The sequence below is a fragment of the Adiantum capillus-veneris genome, chromosome 10 (assembly GCF_014529385.1).
Source record: "Adiantum capillus-veneris isolate H3 chromosome 10, ASM1452938v2, whole genome shotgun sequence".
Classification (NCBI taxonomy): domain Eukaryota; kingdom Viridiplantae; phylum Streptophyta; class Polypodiopsida; order Polypodiales; family Pteridaceae; genus Adiantum; species Adiantum capillus-veneris.
The window spans coordinates 50,011,736-50,030,619 of NC_140940.1; positions in this window are offsets into that span (position 1 = coordinate 50,011,736).

Here is an 18,884-nt window from a genome sequence, read left to right on the forward strand (position 1 = left end):
ATGCGCAGAAGGTAGAGCAGGGGGACGGGGTTTGTGTGATGGCGAGAGGAAACAGAGTCGCGCGGAATGCCAAGCAGGTCTCTCTCTCTCTCTTTCGTATTCGCTCTGTCTCGGAGCTGAGCAAATATAGGCCGCCATGTCTCTCTGTTTTTTCTCTGGTGTGGGCAGCATTGCCTCATCCAGGCACGGTTGTAGATGTTTGCCGTGAGGGGGCACGCCCAACTGCCTGCGACGGTGTATAGAGCATCGGCTAACGCAAAGCGCGGTGCAGAAGGAGGATGTGGGGTTCGATGGATGTGGGAACTAGAGCATTCTCATCAGTGGGAGAGGGAATCTTCCGATGTAATTAATTAATAGAATGTGATTATTATTGTGTGTTTTTCAAGTTTCTTCAAGTGGGTCATTTTGAGTTAAATTATCAAAGGCTGCTTAGAATGCTTTTTGTAAAGTCTTGTTTTGGTTGAGGTGGAACTTGATACGCTTAGGGAGGATGAGCACCAAAATATAGAATCATACTTTGTTTTTGTGTTAGAGGGTCGGAAGCGTGGTATCGATAGTTGTTCTTATGCTAGGGTTCATGAGAAAACCTTCAAGCCAACCCCTTTGGCGAGCGCATTTTGATAGAAAAGTTATTGCACGATGTTAATCCGCTCAATTAAGGAAAGGGTGATGATGGCGCTTCAGTGCAAATCGATTTCAATGCCGACGATGCTCTTCAGAGCTTGTAGGCTTGTTGCACAAAAGCATTAGTGATGTACTTCATGGACAAAGGGATGACAACCCAAGGATTATGGGATTAGGCTGTTGTAGTGTTCAACAATAGGAATGAAGTGCAACACTTCACTACAATTGGGAAAGGTTTTTATATAGTTGTGTGTGCTTTGGAATAGGCCGTTCAAGATCTAGTAATTAAATAAGTAGTACGGGGAGCATCATCGTTCGTATACAGCATGCCATGGACCTCAATTTTTGCCCAAATGAAGAGGTCGTGCATGTCTGTCCAGTATGGGTCACTTTCAAGAGTCTCCCACTTTGGTTGCATGATCATGTTGAGACGAGAGCTGCCAAGTTGGGCTAGCTACTCTTCATGTCGAGCTGTAGAGGATGAGATCAAGTTTGGATGTGAAGTTGTGCATCCTTTGGAACATGGATAGACCCATTTTGATATTTTTAGATTCGAACATGGATATTTTGGAACCTTTTGTCAAGAAGTAGCATTCGCCTCCTTTCCCACGGCTTGTTACAAATGTTGCAAAATTGGTCACTATGTTAGGAAAATTATCCGATGACTAGGGTTATCAGGAAACCAATGATCAAAACCACATGGAAACGAGCTAACAGAGATGCCACACAGCCCCTGGGGATGAGACTCCATACAAGGTGATCGAGCATGGGAGTGATAAGAAAGAGTCAGAGGTTGCAGCCACGTGTACAAAAAATTAGGAGAAAGAGTGTAGTACTCGCAAGTTCGCTCAGGAAGATATGTTGGATGGTGAAACCCCAAAGCAACTGGACACACTCAAACAACAGATCAATGGAAGCATCCAAGGAATTTCAATTGATGAAGTGATTGAAGAGAACAGCCTCCCCTCAAAAGATAAGCAAGGGAAAGCAGTTACGCTTGTCAGATCTTCACAAGGGATTGCAACAACCAATGAGTCCCCCAACCCAACATTGATGTCGAATTTGTCCAGGTCCAGAACTGAGCTAGGCCTTGTTAGCCACCTTGTTGAGGTCTCGGGATCCGCAACCAATTCCATTCTGATCAAGAAGAAAAAGGAAAGTAATCTTCTGTAGTTGTTGTAACAAGCCTTTGTCCCTTCGATTGGTGTTGTTGGCTCCGGGCCTTAGGTGAGGATGTCACCCTTTGAGCGTGGAATATTGGGTAGCTGTGCTCAAGTCTTTGAAGGTCATTATTCAGCTATATTTGGAGGCTCTCTCTGGGCATGCGGTTTGCTTGTGGCGGCCGTCATGGTGACTTAGAAGACAAGGGCCTGGTGGTTTAGTATATGGTTTGTTTTTCTCGATGGTCGATGTGCATCTATACATCTGGTCTCTATCTTTTGGAGGGTGGCTCCCTTATCAGTCGGTGTAATGCTTTGAGTTGATTCATCTTCAGGGTGATCTTTGCATAGGGTGGGAGTCCATGCAGGGTTAGTGGAAACCTCTTGGTGTTGTTGCTCATTGGTGATCAGGTGACTTGTTTAAGTCTGTTAGTCGAGAAATTGGCATCCGTGGCTCATGTCGAGCATGGACTTTTATTTATTTGTTTTGGTTTTACAATCAATACACCCACACATTGTGGGGTTTGAAAAAACAAGCGTTCTATTTCGGAAAGAGTATAATATCGCAATAAGCCAAGACGCTAATAAGTCAAAGGGGTGACCTATCCTGCGTGCATAGGGTGTGTGCATGCATCTCGATGTTTATGGTTGTCTTTGCACATCAACCCCTTAAACATCCTCTAACAACCCCGCCCCCTCGTGAGAATTGGCCCTTGTTCCACATGCCTTGCTCTTAACTTTGTAACTTGCATGTGTTGCATGTGATTTTTTGTGTATATGTGTGTGCACATTGTGTGATCACTACTTGTGTGTGTGTGAGTGAGTGATTGAAAGAGAGAGAGAGAGAGAGAGAGAACTATGACTTTGTCATTTTTCATAGAGTGAAAGTAAGAGGTAGTGTGCTAAATTTTTACAAAACCGCGTTCCCTATTTACTAAAAGATTTTGAAAAACTTTGGAAAATTAACTCTTACTTTGATTGTCTTTTTTTTTTTTTTTTTGCAAAACTCACAATAGTGAGTAAAATAAATTAGAGAAAGCAAAAAATTTACATCAGACAGCCCATGGCATCATAGATACAATGACTTCCATTCCCAAAAACAAGACCATAACATCGAGTACACTGGCTTACTAAGGGAGCTACCCATCACAGAAAGAACACTCCTTGCATGAGTGCCACAAGAGATGCATCTTCTGCCATCCCGTCCGATGAACCATTTTCGAGGACAAGCAGGCCAAGGAACCAAGGGGGCAAAGCCCCATCCCATGTGAATACTCGATGGGCGGTGATATGTTCCCACTCCCCCAACAGAGTCCTAACAGGGCTAATGATTATGCATTGGATATACTCGATGCCACCAAAGTGGAGGGCCTGTCATACCACCACCGGTTTGTCAAATTTCCAAATGCAAAGTAGATCAGTAGTGTCGGGCACGTATTTACCCCCAGATGAGGGAGGGGTTGCCGTTTGTCAAATTGCCAAACGGAAAGTAGATCACTAGGGTCGGGCACGTACATACCCCCAAATGAGGGAGGAGTTGCTGCCCTACCCGAAGCACATAAATAAGTTGTGCGATGAGATAGTGCACGGTGGGAGGCAAAGAATGGCCAAGCTCCCCAAACCCGAGAAGATCCCCCACTTGTCTGAGTAGGGTTTCATCATGGTAAAAGCACCTACTCTTATAACTCTTACTTTGATTCTTAAATTTACTCATTACATTTTGTTGTATGCAAAACACTTAAGACATAGTTCACATATAGCCATGTGGATGCAAACATTTGGTGATCATATATAAAAATACTCACATTCTCTCAGCATGAGATCTACTCATCGATCGCGATCCTCGATCCTTAAGTGTAGCTTTCACCTGTTGTATAAGTGTGATCCATGTTATTTGGGAAGTTGAAACATCCTGGTTGCTCACTCCGCGAGGTCTGAGTTCCCGGCAGGTCTGCTACAAGGCCTAGCAGCATGCTCTTTGAGTTGTGGTCAAGGATCGCGATCCTTTGGATGCTCATCGATCGTGATTGATTTCCAAGGAGTGAAGAAATTAATTAAGAAAGGAAGGAAGCCAACCAATCAAATCAAAGTGAGTAGAAAATTCAGAGGGGGTCCCACCGCTCCCATGGGGTATCACAGGGGACATGTCGAAAGTGCTTAACGCTAGAGAAGGGGGATTTTTGGATCCCTCAGAGAGAAATGCAAACTTTGTATGCACTTCGGAAGGGACGAAAAGGGGTTCAGACTCCTATGCAAATAAGTCCAATCTGGAAAAGATTTTGAAGCCTTCGCCCTTTGGAGCTCGCATGTTGACAGAGGAAATTATGCACAAGGCGACCCGGTTAAGCTAGAACAAAGCTGAAGATGGATATGTGGTGTAGGCAGAGTTCAACCCAGAGAGAACACTTCAAAGACTTCAGAATTGTTGTACTCAATCAGTGGTGCTTTATTTTATGGGATCTATGGGAGTGGACAACTGCGAAAACTAAGGACAAAAATGCAATCTACCAATTCACAGGAGTAGGAAAAGGCTTCTATGTGGCAAGGTGCACCTCAGAACAAATTGTGCAGGAATTGGTCATGAGAGGAGGCATTTAGGGAGCTTCACACTTTTCGTATGCTATGCCGTGGTCGCCAGAGTTCAGTGCCAATGAAGAGTTTATGGACTTCTGCTCATTGTGAGTTACATTCAAAGGGTACCCGATGTGGCTTCATGATCATGTAGACTCCATAGCTCCTATGTTGGGCCAGGTACTTTTCAGTCCAAAGTTGCAGCGAGTGAGATCAAGATTGGACATAAAAGTATGTATTCTGTGGAATTTGAGTAAACCTGCTCCCAAGTATCTGGATTTAAACATGGGCAATTTTGGTGCTTTTCGGCAAGACTTAGTATTCTCCTCATTTTCGAATGCCTGCTACAAGTGCCGCAAGATTGGGCACTACACTAGAGACTACCTTGAATCTAAGGCTACTTGCAATCCAATGATCAAGACAACCTGGCCGCACATTACCAAGGAGGATAGACCTTCTGAGGATAACCCTAAAGCAGAAGTGAAGAACACTCAATAGGACATGGCTAGGAATGAGGTGACTGCAGAGACAAATGGCCCGTCTATAGAGATGTAAGAGGAAGCATGCATGCCATTAGAACCCTCTAGTGGTGGGATAAGCAAAGAGACTGGGGATTTGTTAGCCAGGATGCAAGATGAACCTGAATCACTAGCCAATCCCTCTGTAGAAATACTAGATGTTGTTGGTCAACACAACTTGATTCTAGGCATTACTTGGGATGGAAAAATAGACCTCATCAATCATATTGTAAAGGTTAATAGTAATAAGATCAGTACTATTTCTATTTTCTTGGTAAAGCACATGAAGAACAAAAGATGACTAACATGGCTTCTTCTATCAGCGATTAGTCCCAAATGCCCTGGCTTGGTGGTCAAGGGGATTGTTGTGACACGGCTTTCTCCTTGGTGGCAACCCCATGACAGCCTTGGCTCCTACTTGTTGTTTATGGTCTCAGGGTGGCTACCTTTATCTTCCGATGTTGGTCGTTTTCTTCGGATGATTTGGTGCTTTGTTTGTTGGTAGATGTCATGGCTTGTTGGAGCATGGCTATCAATGTAACTTTTTTGTTTTCGTAACATTTATCTATACTCACAATTGTGAGTTTGGGGGAAAAAATAGCCCTTGAATATACTTTAATACATAGTAGATCTCACACTCAAACATTATTTCACTTATGCAAGGATGTTGTGGATTAGGTTATGTTAAAACATAAGAGGATGATTAAGGGGTGATCTACAAATACAATCATAAGCATAGAGATTCATATACACATGCATTAGTTTTCCTCTAATTTCACATTGTCTTGCTCCATCAATAAACACCTCCCCACCCCTTGTGAACAAACATGAGATGAGCAAGTGAAGGGAGTGATGGCTCTCCATTGATCCACATCAGCAAGAGTTTCAAATGACATGAGTCATACTTTTGACCTCATCTCTCTCACTCTTGTGAACTCTTGATCATACCACCCTTCTTTACTTATCAAAATGCTTAGATATCATCCAATGAGAAACTCATGACCTTCATAAAGGTCCTCTATAAATAACTTAAGTGCATTTTGCACGAAAACATGATCACCCTTGGCATGAGAGATATTATAAAACCTTGTGCATACATTAGCACTCTCGACAACTAGCAAGTTCCAAGGTACATGAGGGATATTGAAGACTACCATAGGAGCAATAATGAAAGGATCAACACACCCTATCTCATGCAGCTCAAATGAAAAATCCTTTCAATGTTCGGCACGCATTTCTTCAAAACATATCTTTTTGCCTTTGTCAAAAAGTCCTCGTAACCAGTCTTTAACTCCTTCAAGAAATCCAGTGTAAACTTACTCCAATCTTGTTTGGGTTGTGAAGACTAGGTTGCAAAGAAGCTTGCTTCACCTTATTCTTGCAATAATTTGGTAGAGGTAATGTCGTTGGTTTCACTTTCTTTGCCACAAACTCATAATTGGTCTCCACTTGTACTTAAATGCCTTGATTATTTCCAAAATCCTCAATGACTTTGTAAATTTATATGGAGCATATTTCCAGGACCTCATTTCCAATACACAAATTGCAATCCACTAAAGACTTCAAGTCTTGCATGGTATCCACAAATGAATACTCATCACCTATAATGCTTCCATTATCTTCTAGCAAATTATTGCTCTTCAAATCTTTCTATACACTATTTACATGTTCTTGTTCACCCCTCTTCAAATCCTCACACTTTGTTAAAGAGAGAGATCCATCATCTTTCACAGAAAAGACATCCTTTGCATATACATCATGTGAGAAATTTTCCTTTCTTGTAGCACTGCAATCCCTCTCTACAATGGTACATAGCTAAATCCCCTCATATCCTTGTAGTCTTTGGATTCTATGGTACACACAAATAGTAAGGAATTGAACCACACAAATCCCATCCCTATTCCTTATCCTAGCATAAGTTGATCCATCATCCATCACTTTTGTTTCCGTACGAGTAGGAATGATGTATGGCTATCCAAAGATAAAGAGGATATGCAGACATATCTTGTACAAAGAATTTTTTGTCCTCTTTCACATTCCCTATAGTCACCTTCACATTTGGACAAGCTTCATATAGCTCCCCTTATAAGTTATTTGTTGCAAAAATCCTCCATCCATGATTTATACCTATTGGCCACTTCCCTTTTTGATATAGACTCTTTGAGATGAGGTTGATCTTTGACCCCTTATCAATTAGTTCAATGTATGGCTCTTCTAAGTCTCCCACTTTTACCACAGTTTTGGGTTTCTCTTGGCCAATGACTCTTAGAATAATAAATTTTGTGAGTGGTATCAACTTCACCTTCATCATCCAAGAAGAAAACCTATTTTACTCCACCTGTGGATTATTAATAGTCAACAATATTTTCATCACTTTGCTTACATAAACCTGTACACCTTGTGCATTAAGGTTTCTCCTTCACATTGTATATAGTTAGCCTCAGTCAGAGACTGCCACTTTCTCGATAATATCAATGATTTCTTCATGGAACTCTTGTTTGGCTACGCCAAGGACCTCACCCAAGGTAAATTCAACCTTACTGTTCAAAATCCACTCTTCAAAAACCTTTTGGAGATCTGTTCTACCTCTATATTAGATTGGAGCTTGTAAAGTGGAATCTTTGCTTGACCTTTTGTTGTTTCCTTCTTCCTTTTTTTTAGAAGCTTTCTACACACGTACCTCATGTATTGGAATTTCTCTTTAATAATGGCCTTTGAGGTTTGGAAATGTATGCATGCACTCACACACAAAGAATCTATGGGAACATTTGACCCATTTCTACCAGGATCATTCTAAAAGAGGTCATTCTAACCCGTTTCTAATCGAATGTAACCTCTAGCTTCATGTAAAACCTCTTTAGTCCCATTTTACCCTTTAGAGCGTATTCTATTTCATACGGCCACAATTCTCTAACCTCAAAATATACATCCTCTCCAACCCTCACTCCTTTATTCTTAATGGGATCTACCTTCAACCCATAGGCAGCTACCTCAACCATTGAGATGGCATGGTTAGTATCCATGTCCTTGAGCTTCTTCATCCCTCCTTTGCAAAACATTTTGTTAAAGGGCTTATTTTTTTCATACAATTGAATCCTACAATCTTTAAAGAAAGCAAGCTTCTTCATCAAAGCATCTTTAAAACTTGCACAATCCCTCCTTCCATGGTCACCACTATCACATCATACGCACCTATGTGAAAAACCTTTTCTCTTTTAAGATTTATTTCCTGTAGCTTTGCATAATGGTTACCCCTTTTCTTCTAGCCTTGCAAGTTTCTAAAGGTACCGCATGAAGCGTGTGCGAGTGCAAGTGCGAGAGCTGAGAGAGAAAGAGACCTTTTGTTGGGTGGAGCACACAGCAACGTTATCTTGTTGCAGCTCCTTATTCTGTTTTGTATTAAAGAATAAGTGTATATGTGGTTAAGTTAGTAGATGGGTTAGTAGTAAGTGGGATTCCCAGCTAGTTGGCCTAAATCCCAATAAACTCCCACTTGACGGCCAACACAGCCCAAGTGACCTGGTATGTACAACCGTGAAGCAATCTAGTGGCTTCAACATATACCCATCAACTCACTGCAATGTGTAAACCGCTGCAAAGCTAAGCCTTTCGCCAAAGCATCTGTTGGGTTGTCGTTAGTGTGTACCTTGACCAAATCAATAAGCTTTTTGGCCAAGAAATCTCTCATGAGATGATACTTGACTTCAATCTGTTTCGATTTGGAGTGAAACACGGGATTCCTTGCCAATGCAAGAGCACTCTGACTATCACAATATATCACTGAAGTCTCATCAATGCCAAGATTTCTAACCAAGCAAGATAACCATACAGCCTCTTTACTTGCATCCAACAACGCAACGTACTCTGCTTCCGTAGTGGAAGATGACGTACAATCTTGAAGACGTGACCTCCAAGATATTGCTGCTCCAACAAATATGAAGACATAGCCAGATGTTGATCTCCTATTGTCGACACAACCCGCATAGTCTGCATGCACATATCCCAAGATGCATGCATCACTATTCCCAAAGCGTAAACACCCGTCGATCGTACCTTTGAGATACCTAAGAATGTGCTTCACTGCTTCCCAATGCTTGCTTCCAGAATTTGCCATATATCGGCTCACCACACTGCAAAAGCAATGTCTGGTGTTGTGGCCACCATAGCATACATGAGACTGCCCATTGCCAAAGAATATGGTACCTTAGCCATTTGTTCTCGCTCAGCATCAAATTTGGGTGCATCTTCCTTGCTGAGTTTCAAGAATGCCTGCATTGGGGTACTCAATGCTTTCCCCCCTGCATATTGAAACGTTGCAAAACTTTCTCAATGTATGCTTCCTGAGATAACTCAAGAATACGACGTTTGCAATCTGTTTTGATTTGCATGCCAAGAAAGTGTGAAGCATCCCACAAATCTTTCACTGCAATATTGTTGCTAAGTGTTTTCTTCAAGTTGGCAATCTCCACAATGGATTTCCTAGCTATAAGAATGTCATCAATATGCAGAACTAGAATGAACATTGAGTTATCATCTAGATTTCTCTTGTACAAGCAGTGATCCTCTTTGCTCCTTTTATACCCTTGAGACCTCATACATGCATCAAATTTATGATACCACTACCTTGAACCCTGCTTTAAGCCATAAAGTGCCTTTTTGAGCTTACATACTAGCTCCTCACGAGATGCGTTCTCCTAAACAAACCCTTCTAGCTGCTGCATGTAAACATCCTCATCTAGATCTCCATGAAGAAATGTTGTCTTCACATCCATTTGGACAAGTTCCATATCCTCAATCGCTACAAGACCAAGTACGGTTCTAAGAATTATCATCTTGACCACAGGCGAGAAGATTTCATCAAAATCGACTCCCTTTTGCTGTTTGAATCCTTTGGCTACAAGTCTAGCCTTGTACTTTGGATTTGGATCACCTGAGGTAAACTTCTTCTTGTAAACCCATTTGCAAGGTAAAGCTTTCTCATCATTTGGAAGTTCTACCAAGTCCCAAGTGTCATTAGCCAGAATCGAGTTATACTCAGATTCCATAGCCTACTCCCACTGCACCACATCATCCGTCATCATGGCTTCTTGGTAGCAGCTTGGCTCACCGCAAGCGGTCAACATGATATAATAAAGACCTGGCTCAAAATACACAGATGGCCGAGAGACTCTAGTAGACCGTCTCACTCCTTGAACATTGCTATCGCTTTGGAGCATTGCTAGTGGAAAGTACATCACTAGCCCGCTGAGTTGATTTCACTCTCTCTGAGGCAACATTCTCAAAAGTGACTCTCCGAACCTCTATTTCCTTGATAGGTTGTTTATGCATGTTCAACTCATTGAAGATCACATATGAACTACAGATGACTCGACGAGATTCCGGGTGCCAAAGACGATATCCCATCTCTCCATCTGCACCATATCCAATGAAAGTACATTTATGTGACTTTGGCTCTAACTTCTGTCGAAGTTTTTTAGGCACATGAGCATAAGCTTCACAACGAAAAACACGTAGATGGTCATAATGGGGTTTATGTTTAGACCATAACTCTTGGAATCTCATAATTCAATGACGTACTAGGCGAACGATTTATGATGTGCACTGTTTTCCAGACGGCTTCTACCCAAAAGCCTTGTGTGAGATTTTCCATAGAAAGCATGGCTGTGACTTTTTCCTGAATCGTACAATTCATGCACTCAATCAGCAACTCCATTCTAAGCTGGTGTGTATGGTGCAGTAAATTGCCTTTTAGTCCCCCTTTTAGCACAAAAATTGTCAAACTCTTGGAGACATACTCTCCATCGTTTTCAGCCCACAACATCTTGAGTTTTTGCCAGACTGATTCTCAACGAGTGCCAAGAATTTCTAGAACACGGGAAGAACTTGATCCTTATGTTTCAAAGGCTATGCCCACACCTTTCGAGTAGAGTCATCTATGAATGTCACTAAATAGCTGGCCCCCCTAGAGATTTGGTTGGCATGGGACCACAAACATCACAATGTACTAAATCTAGAGGTTCAGCTCACTTTTGACCCAATGGTAAGTGGATGGACCTAGTCTGTTTGCCATAGATATAGTGCTCACAAATAGGAAAGTCAATATAAGACAAGACAGGTAAGTAGCCAAACAAGTCAGAGTTCTCATTCGTTTTTGGCTAATATGACCTAGTCGGCGCCACAACTCAGTAGACGACAGCTCGGCTATAGATATGTAATTATGACCAACATCTGACACATGCATGGAATACAAGGTACCATGCTTCTGACCTCTGAGTACAACAAGATTACCTTTGCGTACTATCCACAAACCATTGCCAAATGTGGTGTTGTAGCCCAAAACATCAAGCTGACCAACAGAAAACAAGATCTTAGTCAACTTGGGCACATGTCTGACATTATACATAAAGTAAAGTGTGTGCCATTCCTTAGATGCAATTTGACGTTTCTGACACCCTCAATGTCTACTTCATAAGCATCACCAAGTCTCACTTTTCCACAAGAGTGAGAATAAGTAGAGAACCACTCTTTATGTGGTGTCACATGGAAACTCGCACCAGAATCTACTATCCAATTCTATGCATACTGCGCATCTTCTGTAACAAGAGCCTTGATAGGTAGATCTGCTGTGAAGACCAAAACGTTAGAGGTAAGTGGCATAGCAACCGCTGGAAGAGTCTCTACAATAGGAGCATTTGAAGACTCTTGCACATTGATCTCCTCTAACTTTGCTTTGCCCTTGTTTGAATCATTAGACTTAGAAGTGTCACCGGATTGTTTATCCTTCTCGCTTTGTTGCCATTTACTGCAATCCTTCTTCACATGCCTTTTTTACAGCAGTGATAGCACTCAACATTACACATAGAACCCCGAGACTTACTGTGTGAGCCCCCATGTTCCTTGCTTTTGGCACAACTTTGAGTGCGACCCCTCTGTCTATCACTAGCAACATACACATCACCATCCTTCTTGCCTTCGAGAGATTTCCTACGAATCTCCTCGGTAAATAGACTCCCAATGACGTCATTGTACACAAGACCAGTACCAGGTGCAGAGTTGTTGATCGCAGTACATAACGTTGTTGGAATTAGGGTTGTAGAGAAACACACACAGCTTGGAGAAGACGAAGGAAGCTCAAAGCACACAATAGAGAGTGTATTACTTAGTGTGCAATGGAAAGATGGATAGCCCTAGAGTGATGGGCGTATATACAATGCACGGGGGAAAAAATCTCCTAAAGAGGGAAAAAATGCCCCGGCGGTCCTAGTGTGTTCACACACATCACTACCACATGTATATGGTAACAAATCCCCCCTGGAGTGATGCGGTGAACGAGAGCTGGCACATGAGTAAAGGGAAGTGCCATGCCCTGAGGACAGGATCAGTCCACAAAGGGGAGTAAGCCCAAAGCTTTGCGGAAAGCTTCAAGCTTCTCACGAGACAATGCCTTTGTGAAAAGATCTGCAAGGTTGTCCTGTGTTGGCACATAAGCCAAGCTGATCTCTCCTGCTGAGAGCCTCTCCCTGACATAGTGGTAATGCACCTCAATGTGCTTTGTGCGAGCATGAAAAACTGGGTTCCTCACAACTGCCAATGCGCTCTGACTGTCAGTGTAGATAGTGTTGGCAGTGTCCTATCCAACACCCAAATCAGCCATAAGGCGTCTGAGCCATACACACTCAACCGTAGCTGTGAAGACTGCCCTGTACTCAGCCTCACAACTCGAAGTGGCCACAGTAGGTTGCTTCTTGCTCAACCATGACATACATGAACTGCCAAGCATGAAACAAAAACCACTTGTGGACACTCGCGTGTCAAAACAACCAGGCCAATCTGAGTCCGAAAAAGCATGTAAGTCTGTCGGCAATGATCCCCCCTTGGGATAAAACAAGCCAAGATGTAAAGTGCCACTAAGGTAGCGGAAAATCCTCTTGACAGCCTGCCAATGCTTAGACCCTGGGCTATGCATAAATCTGCTGACCTGTGAGACTGCAAACTGAATATCCGGCCTCGTGTTGCATACATAAATGAGGCAGCCCACAGCAGTTTGGTAAAGAGTGACATCAGCAGGATCACCAGCATCATGTAGACTCAACTTCAAACCTGTTTCCATGGGAGTGGCAATAGGTTTGCAATCCTCAAGTCCAAACTTACATAGCAATGTCTCTATGTAACTTTTCTGACACAAGGCAATACCACCATCACACTGCTTAAACTGTATACCCAAATAATGATGCAACAGCCCCAAATCTTTCATCTTGAAAGTAGCATTCAAATCAGCCTTAAATTCAGCAATATGTTTCTCATTTGGTCCAATGATCAGCAAATCATCAACATAAAGAACCACAATGAGAAGTACATCACCCTCACGCTTTACATACAATGTGCTTTCTGTTGGACTGTTACGAAAGCCTTGTTTGACCAAATGAGTGTCAGCTTTCTCATACCAAGCACGAGGAGATTTCTTCAACCCATACAAAGCCTTGTTACATTTGCACACTTTGTCCTCTTGTCCTTTTATGACAAAACCGCGAGGCTGCGTTACATAAACTTCCTCAAATATGTCACCATTCAAGAAAGCAGTAACAATGTCTGATTGATGTACATCCCAACCAAAATGAGCTGCCAATGCACATAGAAAACGCACAGTAGTCATACGACAAGTGGGAGCAAAATTCTCTTCATAATCTATGCATTTTTTCTGTGCATAACCCTTTGCAACAAGTCGAGCCTTATGGCGATCGATCTCACCATCTGGCTTGCGTTTCAACTTGTAAACCCACTTCGTACCAATGGCCTTTTTGCCAAGAGGCAAATCACATAAAGTCCATGTGTCATTCTCTATAAGTGCATCATATTCTGATTGCATGGCAGCCATCCAATTTTCTGAATTCTGTGCTTCATCAAAAGATAGAGGCTCCTCAACATCATGTAAACTAGACACAGCCAAAGCATAAAAATCTGATGCATAAGATGCATGGCAAGAGCCTGAACGAGTACGACTAGACAAAGGTGCATCCAATTTACTGTCACGCAAAGTGTGCACCAGCCATTTTGGCATACTTCTAGCCTGCTCATTTTCAGCCCTTTCCTCATCAAGTACATCATGTACATCTACATCAGTAATAGGCTAATCTAAAACATTTTCAGAAACCCCCATAGGCTGTACATTTGCCTCATTGGAACTTACATTCGTATTTCCACCACTGAAAAGAGGCAACAAAGTGTCATAAATGTCCTGTGAGCTTACATTACTGTCTTTAGTACATGACAGCAAAGGCTGAACAGAATCTTCCACAAACACTACATCCTGAGAAACGAGAATACGTTTTGTTTGCGGTTAATACAACCTGTAACCTTTGCTTTCAGCACTATAACAAAAAAAAATACATTTGACAGCCTTATCATCCAATTTTCTGCGCTGCACTTGTGGCACCAAAGCATATGCCAAACAGCCAAAAACACGCATGTGCTCAATAGAAGGCTTTCTTTCATGCCATGCTTCATAGGGAGTAATAGACTGCAAAGCTTTCGTAGGATACCTGTTAAGTACATAAGTGGCACACATAATGGCCTCAAGCCAAAAATAATGTGGCAAAGCTTGACTTTTGACCATACATCGTGCCATTTTCGTCAGTGACCTGTTTTTCCTCTCAGCAACACCATTTTGTTGAGGTGTATAAGGCATTGTACATTGGTGTTTTATCCCACGACTAGCCAGAAATGCATTAAATTCATGAGACATATACTCCCCCCCTCATTCAAAACGGAGGGTGCCCATAGTACATTTCGAGACATTTTCAGCCATAGCCAGAAATTGTTTGAAGCACATAAAAACTTCGGACTTCGCTTTAAGCGAAAATACCCATGCATGCCTGGAGTAATCATCAATGAAAGTCACGAAGTACAGGTAATTGCCCAAGGACGGAGTTTGCATGGGCCCACAAACATCACTATGCACAAGCTGCAACCTGCATGTGGCCCGAACTGAACCATCCTTTGGAAACTTAGAACGCTGCATTTTACCCAAAATATAGCCTTCACAAACATGTTTGGCAGGTGCTTCAAGAGGCGGCAAAAAAGCAACCATATCAGATTTTTGCAAACGCAGCAAACTGGCAAAATTCAGATGACCAAAACGTGCATGCCAAAGTTTTGCATCTGAAATAGCCCTTGAATCTGCAACAGCATTTGCAAAATTTTGTCCACACTTGTCATACAAAGTGAGCTTATACAGCCCACGGCTCAAAAGGCCAGATGCAACAATTTCATCACCAAAACTGAGATCATGAACTGTACATCTGTCATCCACAAATTTGACTACAAGTCCAAGTCTAGCAAGTGCGGATACAGACAAGAGATTCTTCTTGATCCCAGGTACATAAAGTGCATCAACAAGTGTGAAGGAACTGCCATTAGCAGCAGTGAGCACAATCTTTCCAACTCCTGAACAGGATAAGAGGCGTTGTTGGCACAAGTGACTGAATTCCCATGAGGGACAGACTCGAGAGAGGTAAACAATTCACGATGTGAGGTAATGTGCTTTGTAGCACCACTGTCGAAATACCACACATGTGAATCTGCAACAACTGACAAGTATGCATCATGGACAGCAGGATTGTAAGTGCACTCTGCGCTAAAAGCCCATTCTGCATCAACATCAGCAACACAGTCTCCTTTCACAGAAGACTCAACAATGGCTGCATTTGTAGTGGAACCAGCATTTGTAGTGGAACCACCCTCTTTCTTCTTAGCCTCTTTGGCCTTCAACTTCGGACACGACTTGATCAAGTGATCATTGGCTTTACAATAATGGCAATGCATCTTTTTTTTTCCCTTATCACCAGAATTTCCACACGAACTGCTGCCAGTAGAAGCATTAGGAACATAATTTTTGCCACTCGCAACAGAACCATAAGAAGTGGCTGCATTGCTGTTACCACCCTTTCTTTGAGAAGCAATAAAAGCCTGTTCAACTGCACGCTATCTAGTCCTGTTTTTTCTGGATAGTGACTCTTGCAACAGCAATGTGCATAATGCATCATACTTGACAAATTCTTGATTTCCTTGGGTCATAAGTCTCCAAGTACTAGCAAAAGTCTGGTAAGAATCTGGTAAGGCATCAAGAACAGTCTGCACAAGTGAACTGTCTGAAATGATTTCACCTGCAGAAATAAGCTGCTCATTGATATCCTTGACACTAGCAAGGAAAGTGTCCATATCATCTTCCTCATGCATAATCTTCGACTCCAGCTCTTTACGCAGCAAAGCAATTTTAGCCTCATTGCGGCTTGCATAAAGACCTGCTAGAATATCCCAAGCCTGTTTTGCAGATTTTGCTGAACGGATGTGAGGAACAATGGTGTGCTTCACAGATAAGGCAATCAATGCATGAGCCTGCGCATCCTTAACATCCCAACGAGCTTGTTCTACCGTAGGCAAAACAACTCTAACAGCTGCAATCCTTGCAGCAAGACCTGCAACATCCTCAACATCGCCTACATCCTCAGAACCAGGACGTACATCAATGCCCTGCACAATGTTCCAGACACCCTTTGACACAAGAACATGTTGCATCATATAAGCCCACATAGGGTAGTTGTCCCCATCCAACCTATCCTTAGCAGCAAACATCTTGAACACATCTGTGTTGTTGTTGTCAGCCATGGTAAATGCTGCACCTGATGTGAAAACTGCCCGAAAATAGGAGAAACGGATCGGGAACAACCTGTGCTATATAGCACAAACCGTAAAAGACTAAAAGGCACCTGTTATGCAGAAAACGGAACTGACAGAAATTCTGCACAAAGGGACGAAATAGCCTGTGCAGTACTGCCTGTAGTGGAAATGGAGGCCGAAATGAACCCAAATCTAAATTTTGAGCAGACCAAAAGCTCTTCGAGCTTACCCAAAATTTTTGTCGTCCTGTGAACGCTCGCCAAAGCTCACTGAAATCGGAGAAAGTGAGCAGGCGTGTGCTAGAGCAGCTGGCGACTAAGCCCGGGAGGACGTGACTTGCTCTGATACCAATTTTTGGAATTAGGGTTGCAGAGAAACACACACAGCTTGGAGAAGACGAAGGAAGCTCAAGGCACACAATAGAGAGTGTATTACTTAGTGTGCAATGGAAAGATGGATAGCCCTAGAGTGATGGGCGTATATACAATGCACGGGGGGAAAAACCTCCTAAAGAGGGAAAAAATGCCCCGGCGGTCCTAGTGTGTTCACACACATCACTACCACATGTATATGGTAACAAACGTATCCCAAGATGAGGGTAAATTGCATAGCAAGAAGATACATTTGATTTCTTCATCGAAGACCAAACCCTGAGTGGTCAACTGAGTGAAAATGATGTTGAACTCATTAATGTGAGTAGAAATAGTGCCCTCTTCCTTCATACAAAGATCAAGTAGCTTCTTCATCAAGAAAACCTTAATATTGGCATTTTTGTTCTCATAACTGGAACACAACTTATCCCATACATCTCTAGCAGTCATTTCTCCAACTATAGTAAAGTACACAGATGCGGCCAAATGCAAATGGAGGGTAGATTTGGCCTTAGCATCAAGTCTCTCCCACTCAACATCTGTATACTCTCCCTCTGGGTGCTCCATGATAGGATCCAGCTGGCCTTTTTGTATGAGAATATCTTGAATCTGCTCTTTCCAGATAGCAAAATTCGTCCCATCAAATTTCTAAATATTGTAAACATCCTTTTCACCGCTAGATGACATGGCTGCAAGCTAAAGATAATATGGCGATAAACATTGGTAATTATGGGAAAAATTCGACAAAGTTCCCCAGAAAAATTGACAGAATCTCCATCCAAAACTGTCATAAGAGATCAGTAACGCATCAAAAGTAATATCTGTGTTCTCACGTAGTAGCTCCAACTTCTCTTGAATCTCTTTCCTTGTAGCCTAAAAAAAAAAAGATCTGTCTTCACTAAACTTAGGGTATCTTTTTTTGTCCTTGTTGTCAATTGAGCATAGGACTGTTCAAATTCCCTTAGAAGTTTGGTAGGTAAAAGTTTTTCTTTTGGCCTAACTACCCACTCTAGAAATGTTCTCTTTGTCACCCTTTCAGAGTCTTGCATGAATTAATTTTCCTTAAAGGATGATTTTTATTCTTTCGAGCTTCCCCATGTTCGTTCCCTTTGATCTCAGGAACAACAACTAGCTCAAAACTTTGTACCATTTCCGCTTTAGATACTTGATGCAATTCCATCTCTTTTACATACCCACAAGATAATTTGTTACACCTTTACCGGCCAAATTGGTCCATGTTTTTACCATTGATTGAAAAGCTTTTATTGAATAAATTTCCCTTCTTTCAGCATCTTGTTGTTGTTGCATAAACACATCAAAGGCTTGAAATTTTTGCATTATGTACTGATCAAACCGCATCCCGTCTTGCTCTTGTTGCTCCATAGCTTTGAAGATTTATGTTGAGACCTTCCATGAATCTTTTGAACCCTCACCCTAGCCTACTTCACATTGGGTTCACCCAAAACTATGTTGAGAAGTTCGAAGGTCGGCTAAGAAAGCACATTGTAGCTAGGAAAGTGCGGGGCCTTTGATTGTGAGAGTTTGCCGGCAAATCAAGAAAATCATAATGATTTGATTAGAAAGAAATACTTGAAAATGAAAAAATTCCAACCATGAAACTTCACTCTAGAGGGAAAAATCCAAGATCAATTTAAAGCTCTTATGTGTGTGGTGTTTTGGTGTAGCATCAACCCCAATTTCACAGATACAATGCTCATTTGCCCTGTAAATTTTTCACTTCAATTCTTCATCAACACCATTTCACTGAAGCTTAGACACTTCATTAGGAAATTTTGCATGCCTATTTGATGAGAGAAAACCCTACTTGGTGGCCTCATAGGCTTGAACACGAGGTAAAAACAGCACGAGACTGCCCTAAGTCACCACATTGCTTACCTGTATATGATATCTTAGATGGAGAAAATTACCAATTTTGTGCTCCATAAGCACCACTTAAAATTGAT